Genomic DNA, 13618 nt, shown 5'->3' with positions numbered 1-13618 from the left:
CAAGATCAGTGTTTAAGCCAGTGCTTGTCATACTTTGATGCATGGAAATAGGTATCTGCGTAAAAAATGGCTTCATTTTTTTCTAGGCCACCTACAACTACGTCCTTCAGAAAGTCAAGGCATTTTCACAGCACTTACTTAAACATCTGCTCTGTGACTGACAGTAGCTGCTTACATAATTTTATTAATGTTATTTAATAATGATATTTTGGCACATGTCCTCTCAACCTATTAAAATGGGAATTGCTGGAGACAGCAGCCACACAGGCTGATCAACAAGAAAGGTTTGCCATACAGATGCCTACAGCTGAGCCAGTTGTAATGGCTTTTTTATAGCCAGTGGGGAGAAATGGACACTTTTAGGCTGTGATTCATCTCACCCTACAGTAGATATCTAAAATAAGGCAGATGAACTCAGTCTTAAAAGTGCGTAGTGACATAAAAGAAACTGAAGGTGACTGGCTTTGATATGGGCATTCATACTGTAGATACATACAGTTAAGTGAGATGAATCTTGCCCTGCTGGAGGGATTTTGACCTGGCAGCACTTAGCATGTCCCTGTGATGCCAAGCAACCAACAGTATTATAAAAAATATTGTGTCTCATATTTTTCATACAGGGATAAAATTTAAATTTACTTTCTGGCTTCGTGACCTGCTGTAGGTTTGAGTCATCAATAAAATCTCCCTTACTGTGAAAAGATGCATTTTTAAGGTCATAAGAAAAAGTGTATTATTAATTCATAATTTGTAAAAAATATCCCTGTAAGTAAGAATAACACTAGCAATTGCTGCTGCCTCTTTAAATGACTTATTTACCAAACCCCCAAATCATTTAAACCATTAGCCTGTCCCAGAAACTGAGTAATGCGTGTAGAATTATCAGTTTAGTCTTATCTCAATGTGCTGAATGGTAACTAATATGGTCTTAATCTACAGTCATGATACAGAAAAAAATTGTATGCACTGAAGTCCGTGCTGCTGCCCTAGGGTACTAACAGAGTCTGAAGAAGTTAGTGTAGAGCTGGCTTGGGTGTTTCTGTACCATCCTTTAGCTACTTCTGCAACAAAATGTAGAGGCACTCTAGGGAGAATAGGGCACTTGGGTGTAGCTAAATGGAAAAGGTGTCTCAAATTTGTACTTTTCATGGAGTGGCAAGGAATGTTGAGTGATGGTATTTGCAAACTGACATATTGCATCTTGAGAAAAAAAACACAAGGTAAATATCCTTGAGCCATTTAAAACTTGATTGGAAGAAAAAACTTTTTGCTAAGGACAATCAGGTCTTATCTAGCCTCTTGCAAAGCTCCAGAGTGAATAGATTTGTGATTACTGGGGACAGCCAGCAAGAATTATGCAAAATTTCTGTCTTTAAGTGAAGAATAGATCAGAGGTCCTTTCCAACCTTAATGATTCTGTGATTCTATGATAGATGATCACATTCAAGCGTACTGGGCTGAAGTGTCTCTTATTCATATTAGTGTCAGGCTGCTTATAGCACATCTTGAAAATAACCATACTGTGCTTATGAGGAGTCAAACTTCATATAGCTACTGGTGGATTGGCCTGTGCCTAATTGTCTAAGCTCTATGAATAAATTACCATCTGTGCTCAGCCTGGCTTCTTCAAGAGCACTGTGAAGTTAAAACCATATATAGTTCTCAGATTTATAGGTGGAAGATGAATTTGAGCTTGAGAATGGGCTATGGCCACATTTGGCTGTCATTGTCACTTCAAATGCACCCCACAATGTGGGTGATGCCCCAAGACTCACAAGGATTTTCCAGGACTTGCCTTGCTGCTCTAGGATTTGGGCTTTCCCTCTAGGCGTTGCGCTGCCATCTGATGAGCAGTTGTCCTGCACATGAGAAATGGCAGAAGCTAAATGAGCTTTGCAAGGGTTAATGGTATTTTTAATAGACCTGCCTCCTGTCTGGATGCCTGAGAAGAAAAATCTAGAGGAACTCAAGAATTAATTACCTCTGATGCTGAGAAGGAGTGGAATTGAAAGGGTGATCCCAGAGAAGGGAGTAGAAAGATCTAATTAATAGATTGTAAAGCTAAAAAAGACTACTGTGACCATATGATCCCATGTAACAGAGGTCATAGGTCTTCCCTGAATTAATTTTTACTTGAACTTGAGCATTTCTTTTTAAAAGCCATCCAGTGTTGATTTATAAGTTGATAGTGATGGAAAATCTTGCAGGCATCTTTAAGCTGTGCCAGTGATTAATCATCTTCACTGCTGAAAAAAAAACCAACTCCGTAGCTTTATTTTTGGTCTGAATTTGTCTGATTTCACCTTCTGTGAATCTCAACTGTGAGTTGTTACAGAACATATTGAGCCAATTTCCATTCTTTTGCTCCTCTTCCAGCAAAAGATATGGTTCTGTTTTACTTCGTTCTACATTATTATAAGGTCATCAAGGGAGAGAAAGCAACAGAGAGAAAAAAGGAAAGAAAGAAAGAAACTAATGGTCAGTGCCAGTATGAGACTTGGGATTTCTTGCTCTGACACTCTCCACTTCACCAAGCTGACACAAATATTTCAGAGCCACATTTCGGACAGGTGTTAAGCACTTCACGATGCAGTAGGCATGCAGGGAGCATTTAAAAGCACCTCTGCACCCAGCTCCTTGTGTTTCTCGTGGAGCCAGGCACTTCTGAAGACCCAATAACAATGCTTTGGTACTGAACAGTTCTTCCCTCCTGCAACCTTTAATCTCTCTGCCTTAGTTTCCCAAGGAAAATCTATGTAGAAATGGAGAAGAATGCTGTAAGATTAAACATTACAAGACTGGGAGGTGTCCATGTGCAGGAGGAAAGGGGACCGTGAGTATGTAAGATAGATGTGAGTGTTGGTTGGTAACTGTGCAAAGGAAGAACCACTTCCATATCATACTTCTGGCTGGGAATCTTTGAAATCCACAGCTTTTTCTGAGCTGTTGCAATCCTCTGCTCAACCACCCATTTCCTTTCTGACTACCCCAAGGAAAGAACATAACCACTGCCTGCTGATCCACACTGTGGATTTGGGACCTGCTCCATGCCCCTCTGAAGTCAGCAGAAAGGCACTTCTGGATGGCAGCAGGCCCTGGGCGGCCCTTTCCCCTGTCACGTTCCCCAACGTACTCCCGCTTAGGTATGCTTGTTGCAGCTAATCACTGGGGCAGTCTACATTTCTTGGCTGGCTGGCAAGTGTTTGAATTCCAATTCTCACTCTTGGGATCTGCAACCATAATTTTCTTAGGGTAGCAATGCCAAATCTGAAGACAGCATAACTGATGTGACTATTTTTCGGGTGGACTCAATGAAGTGAGCTCCGGTGTGACCAGATTGTTCCAGTCAGGTTTGCTAATTTTCTCTCTCTTTCTCTTGCCCTCTTTTTCTCTCTTTCTCTTTTCCCATCTTTTTTCCCTCTCTTTCATTCTTTTGGGAAGACTAATCTTGCTCTTGGATTTGATGAATTCATTTGTTCTTTAAGGAAGCTCCAGTTTGTCTAGTAGGAAACAAGGGCTGTAATATTTAATGGAGATTTTGTGATTCTAAGAATTACTTTTTTGAATAACCTGACACAATATTTTCCTATTTAAATACCAGAACTGAATCTGAAATGAAGAAGTGCATATGACAACTAGATGCTAAAAGCTCTCAGAAAGGAAGAAGTTTGATAGGAAAGACAGAAATTATTTAGAACAAGAAGACATTAGTATGGACCTGGTAAAGATCCAGCATGAATGAGGATTAGCAATTAAGATAATTTCTTGTGTTTTCCTCTTCAATTTTCACTCTGAAGGAAATGCTGCTTTTATAGCTTTTAGCTCAGCTGTTTCATTTATCTGCGTTGTGCTGCAGTGATAAAAATAAGGAAAAGGATGTTTCAGATTTTTTTTTTTTGTCAACTCTTTTTGTTGTCAACTGCCTTTGATTATGAAGTGGAATGAATTATTGATTTTTGACTGCTCAGGATTATCAAAAAGAGTGAATTTGTGCTGTTGCCATATATTTTAAACATAAATAAGTTTTAGGGTTATTTTATGGAGAAAATTTGTGGGCCCAACTGCCAGTTCCTATGCACTCAAAAGCATCAGAAATCCTGCCCACTCTTCTTAGTCCCTCTTAATTACTCAGGAGAAGGTCCTGTTTTTCTTTAATGAGAGCCTTGCCTAGGAATCAGCTTCAGGATGAAGGTCTGTCTTTTTATTCAGCTCTCAGATGGAGTCCAGTTGACTAATATTGCAAGATAGTACTAATACTTTGCTGTCAGAACTTGTCAATCTAGAGAAAGCAAGTCTGACTCATTGGAAAATATCCCCATGAGAAAGAGACTTTCACAACTGCCTATCTGAATGCACGGAAAGATAAATGCTACGCTTCAGACCTTCCCTCCAGAGAGAGAGACTGTTCTTCAGGAGAAGTCAAAACAGACCCATGCTCGAAGTAGGCTCAACAGATTTTACAAGATATGACATAAACGACAAAGAATTTCTAGCAGTGGCTCTCTGCAGACAGATTTATGGAAGATTGAGGGCTTGAGGATTAAACTCTGTTGGCTGGGGTGAGACAACCTGATCATTCTGTCCAGCTGGAAAAGAGACTAGTAGCAAGGTCCATCTCAAGAAAATTAATCTATTTAAATGGTGCAATGCTGTCTTCAGCTGGCAGTGCCAGGGTGACGCTGAACATAAACACTCATGGGTTGTGGCTTGCGCTGATATCCTTAATAGAACCACAAGAGGCATGAGAAAAAATGGTACCAGGTGTTAAATTCATCACCTCAGAAAATGAACAAAGTGAACAAAAAGTAAATTGAAGGGATGACTTTGTGTAGCAGGGAGCTATGCAACTATAGGCCATCAGCAAGATGCATCCAATATGTGCAATGCTACATTTAACCCAATTAAATATTTTTGATACCAAAGTACACTGGGAGAAATATACCTCAGAAATTTTCACTGCTAAAATTGTGTTTTATATTCCATACACTGCTGGTTTTTATTTTGCATTTTCACTGAAAGTCACGCAGCCAAACAGATCTCTGCTGGCATCTAGAAGTTTTGTGTGGAGAAACATGGAGCTGGAAAGACAGGATGGGAAAAATTATGTGAGTAAAAATAAATGGGGAAAAATTCAGTATAATGGCATTTTAAAAAGATGCAGATGAATCTTAACTTCAGATGACATACTTTTTTTTTTTTAATTTAAACAAAACCACCCTGAAAAACATGAAGATAATTATTTGTACAATTTTTTTTAGGTGTCACCTGACAGAATGGCTAAAGTATAATTAATTTATGGATGCAGAACCAGAAGATGCTAAAGAGAAACACATTTTCTTAAAAGTAATGCTGAAGGTCATGTCTTGAATATATTTGTAGATCTGTTCCTTTCTAGCACAACTATGGGCAGAACTGACCCAGGTCAATACTGGGATGATGATATTGAAAAGTTTTGTCTACTTTTTGCTTTTGTGAGTAGTTCTGATGGCTTCTGTGTGGCTGTGTCCACAGTGGTGGAGGGCAGTAAATCTGTTGTTTTGCTCCAAACTGTACAGCTCTCTAAATACATATGAAGGTTGCAAATATCCACCAAACAGTAGCTCTGTGTATAGATCCTGTACATTGTTCTCCCTGATGTTCCCCGGTAGGAACTATTTCTCTAAGGATCATCCCTGGAGGCTGCTCAAGAGTAGTACCATCATGGTGATGCAATCTGGACACATACTCTTTTCTCTGGGTTATTTCCATGGCAGCAGTAGTAAAGGTAATGTGTATGGTCCTACCTACCCTGCCTCAGTCTGTCCCTCTCTCTCCCAGGGGACAGTCTGGCCCAGGGTGTGTTTCTATTTGGCCAGCTGCCTTTACCCCATAGGAGATGAAGAATTGCAGATTGATGGAAGGGCTGAATTCTTTTTGGATAAGATTATAAGCTTTTATAGTGATGAGGGCTGCTATTGTTTTGGGGGGCTTAGGTACCTCTAAGTACCACCATTCCTCTAAGGCACCACCATACCTCTAAGGTATGGAAGGTGACTGCTGCAGGGAGTTGGGGGAGAGCTTAAAACCCAGTTTTTTCATTCAGTGCTGCTGGGATTGGACTGTCCTAGTGATGTGCAAAAGGGAGAAGTCCCCATGTCAACTTTCTGTATAGCAACAGGGAAACGCAATGTGCAGGATTTCCTCCATATGCTTATCTGAGGGGAATGATGTGGAATAACTATAATGAGTAATTTCTCTTCTGAAAATGATTTACAGACCTTAATTAAAATCTTTTGCTGTTACCTTTTGCTCTTCTCCAATAAACCCCAAAGTGCCTGATGAAAAAACATCGGTATTATTATCTCCATTTTATAATGTAGATATCAGTGTCTGGGTGTCATATGGGCTGGAGTCTATAATTTCTTTAGCTGGAGTAGAGGACTGTATTGCTTCAGAGAACGGAGTCCAGCATTATTTAATGAAGGCCAAAGGCAAGTCACAAGCTGTTTTAGGTTTATAATAAAAATTTCCTGGTTTTCAACCCTTTGCTCATTCCACTCAACCATACTGGCTCTCTGAAGTGCTAGCGGTGCGGAAGGAAGAAAATGCTTTATGATCCTTGATGACTATAATGTAGCAAATAAAGCTCTAGGGTGCTTTCAAACTCACAGTGATCTCGTGGGGTGGAAAATTAATCATGCTGCAGCTACTGGAGAATATATTTTTTTTTTACATTAGCTGCTTGGGTCTTTTTCCAAACCAGAAGATGATAAAGCACTTCCCACTACTGGATGAAGACAAAAGAGAGTGTCATCAACACAAGCAGTAAAATAAGCTGAATAAGCTTGTTTGGACTCCTGGTTACTAATCTAATTCTTTTACAATCATTTTTGGCTCTAGAAATAAGAACTATTTGCAAAATAAACAGATTTTTTTTAAATGCCCCAGTCAGATTGTTGCAAATGTTGGATCTCAAATCCTTGATCTAGTCTTTGAAACTTCGCTGCCAATCTTTCCTTACTACAAAATATTGGTATATTCTGTATAAATGTATAGACAGTTAAACTTTTGGAAAGTGCTTAGAAATTGTTCTCTGCAGTTAATATGTATCAGTAGATGCAGCTAAAATAAAACACAGACAGTGGTTTGAGGTTTCTTGAGACTCCTGATATTCCTACTGAAAAAAATCTTAGTCAGCTTTGTTTTTTCCACTGCTTTCTCACAGACCAATTTTGTCTTCTTACACCAGAGATCTTTCCAGAGACCTCTTTCATACTGGAAATATTGGGGGGGAGGTACCTTTAGGGTCCCAGATTCACTATATGTAGGGTAATTCACAAATGCTCCAGGTTCATACAGGGTTTATTTTCCATCTGAAAGCTTGCCCTTATCTAAATGGGGCCATCTGGGGTTTCCGGCATGGTTACAGTTTCCTTTTAGGCCTGTAACTTTCCCCTTCTCATAGGCTGCAGCAGCCCATGAGCATGGGGATTTCATATGCTTTGAACAAGGTCAAGCTTAGCATTTTCCACCTTGGTGTCGTTACATCACTGCAGCAGGGATAAAAAAATGGAAATCATGTAGTTGTCACAGCAAAGCAGCTCTCCAGTTTTGCAGTGCTGCCACCCTTTCATCATATTGCACCTCTACCACCTTCTTGTAACCTGTAAGTCAAAACCTAGGTCAAAACCTAATACTGAACTTGGAAGGGAGGATAATTTTCTTTGACTAGCACCTGCCTTCAACTTAACCGAGTGCTTTTTCTTAAGACAAAATGGACGCCTGTTGCAAAACAATTGCTATTTACCTGTTTGAATTTCAGCAATGGAAGCATCTTTTTACCCTAATTAAAATGCTAGGATCAGGAGTCTATAGTAACTAATGCTTTTCTCTTTTAATTGCAGTCTGTCTGTCTCAAGAAGGTGCTGCACATCATCATCTCTCTCCACTCCCTGGCACCAGACCACTTCCACTGCGGGCTCCTACTAAGGGGGAAAACTGGAAGTTCAACAAGAACAACTTAAAATAGAGGGAAATGAATGATCATGAAATGAAGGAAGTAGTGAAAAAAACACACTCAGACAAGCCTGTTGGTCATTATTAGGTTTTTCAACTCTTCTTGTGCAAAGCTGTAGCATTTTCTAGAGTGTGCTGAGGAGCTGCATGCAGGAGAAAGGTCAGGAATAATTGCGAGGGTTGGCACCCACAGAGTTGCAAAGGTTCCCATGAAATATTTTGTCTTGTAGCCAGCTGTTTCCTGACATAAACTGGGCACAATCCTTGTTAGTCCACTGCTCTACCACAAATTTAATTTGGAGACTCATGAAACAACTCAGCAAGATGAGAAAACCAAACCATTAAAAAAATATTTTTTTATGATAAATTTATATTTTTGTAATGTATGGAAGCAGAACAAGAACTCAGGATGCATTTCGTTATGGACTTTGTGAAAATTAGTAAAAGCAGTTCAGACTGCCTAAAATGTTACAGTGGTCTTTGAATTGCTACTACAGGGCTTATTTTCACTATATATCAGGTCCTTTATGCTTCTCAGAAGTGCAAATGGTCTTTGGAGTTGAATAAAGAGCCTGTAGCTCATTGTCATAGCTGAATTTTTGACTAATGAGCAAGCACACTCTAAATGCAGACCCTTATCCATGGACTTACGGCTGCTGTTGTTTATTCCCATTAATTAAGTAAATATAAGTGAGTCAAATGAAAGACTCTGCCCCAGTGCCTGCTTATTTGGGCATCCTTTCATTGTGGTACCTGACCCACTAAATATTCAAAACTAGAGCAGTAATACTCTCACTCAGCCCTTCATCTACTCGAGCAGATTTGTTGCTGCTTGTGTTCTTGTTGGGGTAAGTTCCCAGCTGTGCACAGTCCCTGAACAGTTCCCAGTCCTCCCTAGGAAGTCGTGTCCCCATTCACTGGTGTTTCCATAGAAGAGTAGATGTCCTCGGACAGCCATTAGTGAGGAGGGAAGGAACTGCTAATTAGAGTGAAACTCAGGGAGGACTTTGAGTGTCAAGACAATATTCAGTCTATGCAGTGCAGTGCAGGGAGCAAGTGCAGAGGATGAAAGACTCATGTGGCTCCTGTGGTGACTTCTGTTGCTGTCTCAACTGTTTAAAAAACCCCCACAGCAGACAGGTTTCGGGGATAGAGCTGTGACAGGAAAGCTTATGAAGAAGTAAAAAAAATCTTTCCTCACTAAGCGTGGGTCAGTATCGGGCCTTGTGCAATATTCAATCCCATTTCAGATGCAAATCAGTGGTTTTTATGCTGTCATTAAATGAACTTCCAGAAGCACAAGGAGCACAGAAGGCCTGAAGAGACACTTGACAACCTGAGGATGGATGCCTAAATATTCGGAGATGCTGTGGAAAATATTTTTTTTGCTTGGAATGTATCTCATCAGCATCACCCTGATCTCTATAGTCAACAGTTTCAGCTGTTTTCCCTCCAGGTATATACTGAAAAATATAGACAATGATATTGTGATGTGAGGCAGAGAGAAACTCAAGCAGCAGTGTGTACCACTGTCCTTCTGGTCCCATCCCTGTGGTAGGTGTCTGTCTTTCCTCTGCTCTCTACAGATGTTGAATAATGCTGGAGACAGGATTGTGGTTGAATGGAGTTTGCCACTAAGGGCTCTGGAAAACTGAAACGAAAGATTGGAGACATTGCAGGACATCTTTTTTAATTTCTGCTGTCTCCTGGTGGTGAAGTAAAGTACAATGCCAGTAAATAACAAGATTCTGCAATAATATGTCCTTCAGTGACACAGAACTTTTCCTTCAACGTTGCTCAATATGCCATTTTCTTTCTCATGCTCTTGTTGTGATACTATATTTAATTTCTTTTTCCTCCCCACTTCCAATTAATGCAAGATGAGCCTTTTTTCAAAGGCCCTGTGGGAGTTAGGCACCCATTTCTCAGCAATTTTCCATCTGAGCTGGCACCAAATTTACTTAGACAATTCTTGAAGTCTTACCCGTAGAGTTTGATAGCTAACTAAAGAGTCCTCATTGGAAACTATGATTATTACAAAAGTTACTGGCAATAAACATTACTTTGTTATGCCTGTGACGTGTATGCAGTTGATTCATAACAATAATGACACTTTTCACCTAGGTAGCACTTTTCATCTGAACTGCAGGATCAGAGTCAATATTTCCATTTTGCTGGTGTTTGATATAAATCTCTGCATTTGTCATTGACAAATGAAAGTGCTTCAGAAATGTTTTCTCCATCATTTGTCTCTTGGAACATAAACCAAACAAGGAAAGTTCATGTTGTATCACAAAGAGTAGGAAAAAAACTGAGTTTGTTGGCTCGGGGAACTTAGCAATGGCAGATATGATGAAATAGCTGGGGGACATACTGGGCCCCACACTAAGTGTAATGGAAGGCATGCCGTCAGCGCGTGGACCGAAATGCCCTTTGTAGGTCCTGGGGCACCATATGCAGGCCTTAATAGCATTGCCTGCCCCTTGCCTTTTCAATGCTATGGTACATAGATAATAGGGTTTTGCGTGTGTTCTCTCCATGTATTCACTCGAAATCAGCATGTAACAGTGAATCATTGTAACATGATGTTCTTTTTTCAAACACAGTGAGAAAGATATTTTCCAGATAGAGTTCAGTTTGTTTTCTTTTATGTGTGATGGGAAACACACTTGGTATTTACAGACTTTTAACATTTCCTTGCAACCACAACTATTCAGGCTTTTATTACATGTGAATCAAACGTGTCTGACAAACTCCTTTGTCATCAAGAAGGCAGGTAAAAGGAGGAGTAAGTGCAGGAGCAGCTCTCCGGGTAAAGATGGTGTGAAGTACTTCCTATGCCACCTATCGTGAGTTTTCTTCCCTTTGCACAGCAAAAATATAGTAATAGAAAGTTCACAAGTAGGATTATTTTTGGGTTACTCTGTAAGTAAAATTTAACATAACATCCTAAAAGCCCTTTTTTCAGGCATCAAATAATCAGTTCCTAAAGACAACACATCATTTAATCTGTTTGTTAATGTGTTTAATGCTATTAGAACTGGCTGTGCTGGGAGGTTTACAGATGCACAGTCCAAAGAGACATAACACAAAAGCCTGGGAGGGAGGCAGAGTAATATGTTTCGTCATTAGGAACTGTATAGAAAAAAAGGTTACAAACTCTTGTCTTTATCTGAAAAATCCTTCCCAACATTTCTGGCAGATTGGGTCTGCTTCCCCTTCTGTCCCTGGCTTTTAATTTAAAAAAGAAAAAGTGACGTCACAGCAGTAAAAGCTACAAGAAAACCACAAAGTAAAGTAAAAAATATACATAATTAAAAACATATCAGTGAATGGCTGTTCTGTGGTTTCTGTAATTTGGACCCCATAGGAGAATGCAGTTGTGTGGGACTTCGGATGTTGCTATAACTCTGGAGCTCTTTTTCCTAACTCCAGTGATGTGTCCTTAGGGCAAAAGAGATTCTTCCCAAGCATGGTTTAAAAATATTAAATGGAGTTTTTCCATGAGATGATCTACAAAAAATACCCTTCAATAAAATGAGCAAAGAGCTCATGACGGGATGCTCTTACTGAAAAAAAGCCCCCAGCAACAACAACAAAAACTGGCTGTGGAGGCAGCAATGAATTGAAGCTCTTCAAAAGCCTAGAAAAATAAAGTCATTCAAAGACTAATGGGTCATATGAACCTTAGCTGCTTGCCATGAACTTGTGTTACATGGCTGAGATTTTAAAAGACTACTGCTGTTGTTGCACTGATTCTATGGTTTTAGATCTCCACTCTTCCAGCTGTGCTCTGCAGAAATTAGATTTGTGTCTGATCCATCCATTGCAATTGTCACACTTATTTCAAGTAAGAAAAATTGTAAATTTTACAGTTTTTCCTCATTTTTAGTCACAGTTTTTGGAACAAAAGGAAAGAGTTACAAAAGGACTTGGATGGTTTCTTACAGGGTATCAGAAATGGAGAAGGAACAAAGTATAACCTAACAGTGTTTGGCATACAAAGATGCTTTAACATACCAGATTTTATCAGTAAAATTTATCAAGTCTATTGAAGTTTTCTTTGCTGAAACTTTTACTTAACTGGAAATTTCTAAAGTGGCAGTAAATACAGCAAGAACTTCTACACTGTATCTTAGTTTATTTGTCCTGGGAATAATTTAAAATGTACGAGCTTAGAGTTGTGTTTGGACACCACAGCTGAGGTTCAGAGGGGTGCAGAGGGTGGTCGGAGGAGTGTGTAGGTGGACTGGATAGTGTTGGAGGACAGGGTTGGGTGGAGGGGGTGACACCTGGTATAACTGTGCTCACACAGGGCACTGTAGGACACAGGTGCAGCTGTACTGTTGTCCCTGTAGGCAACCTGGATTAAAGCTGGGCTCCCTGATCTTCCCAGTGGCATTCCTGCAAAGGCAAGCAGGAGTTGTGGATGTAAACCCACCAAGGACAGAGCAGGTAAGAGTGGGATCATCTTAAAATACCAAGTACCTGAATTTAATTTCCTGGGTGCACTAGATGGGCTCTGTCACAGTAGGTTCTGAGGACACTTTGGCAATATGTAAGCATGCATAAAAATGTATGAATGTACTGTAAATACATAAATTATACGGCTGTTGGAGGAAGTTGGCCTTGATCCTCACTTTGAGCCTTACAGCTAAAAGGACAGGTGTAACCAAACATCTTTATCTGCTTCAGAATAAATTGGGAAGGAAACAACCCAGTGAGTTTATTAGCCATCTCCGATTTTGGTCATTTTCTTTTGAGATACTATGATAACCAACCCACATTTGGAAGATTGGAAGGGCAAAGGAATATTTCCCCTTTTATAACTGATGGTGAAAAATAGTTCACTTTGAATGAAAGTTTTACTGTGAGGGAGAATCCTTGGGGGGGGGGGGTTTACTGTGTGAGATGAGTTGTCAGGCTGCTGCAGCTTGTTCTGGCAATGAGTCAAGTCAATGCGGCAGGCCAGCAAATGGTCATTTCTGTGGTGTCTTTCTGGGGGGGCCATGTTGTGGTTAATGCTCTCCTGCCATTGTTTTACCCTATTTGATGACACTAGTCCTTGAAAGAATCCAAAGAGTTTATTTAAAAATAAATATAATTTAGCTTAAATGGAAAGTCAAAATATCTAATATCGTCTTTTATTTCTCTTAATCTGCCTGGGCACCAAAAAGCAGAAAAATCCAGTTTCTGGCCATATATTACATATCTAGATTTCTGATTTTAGTGGTGCCTATGACAGGGAAGGGAGTTCAGCTGGCTCCATGAAGTCTATTAGAGGTATTGTTGTGCAGATATATTTTACCTGGAAAGCACATTAATACATGGGTGGAGATAGCTAGAACTTTTGGAATAAAATATGCAAACAACTGAGTTTTATTCTGAACTCATTCTTCTTTTGCACATTGGAATATTTTTATTTTGCTTCTGTTTTTTCTTGTAAAGTGATTCCTTGGGATTTTTTTTTGCTTTTTTTGTTTGTATTTTTCTCGTTTTCACTCACGACTCATTGTTCTGAACTTAAGATTTTCATATCTATTTTCTGAATATAATCTGTCTTTTATAAGACTGATCTAAAAGACCTCTTTTATTAGCACATTTCTTAATTTTTCTAGTGTAC

Source organism: Nipponia nippon, unplaced genomic scaffold, assembly GCF_047370975.1.
Source record: "Nipponia nippon isolate SJK-2023a ecotype South Korea unplaced genomic scaffold, ASM4737097v1 scaffold_6, whole genome shotgun sequence".
In the NCBI taxonomy this organism is placed as follows: domain Eukaryota; kingdom Metazoa; phylum Chordata; class Aves; order Pelecaniformes; family Threskiornithidae; genus Nipponia; species Nipponia nippon.
Note: the sequence above shows the minus strand (reverse complement) of the source record.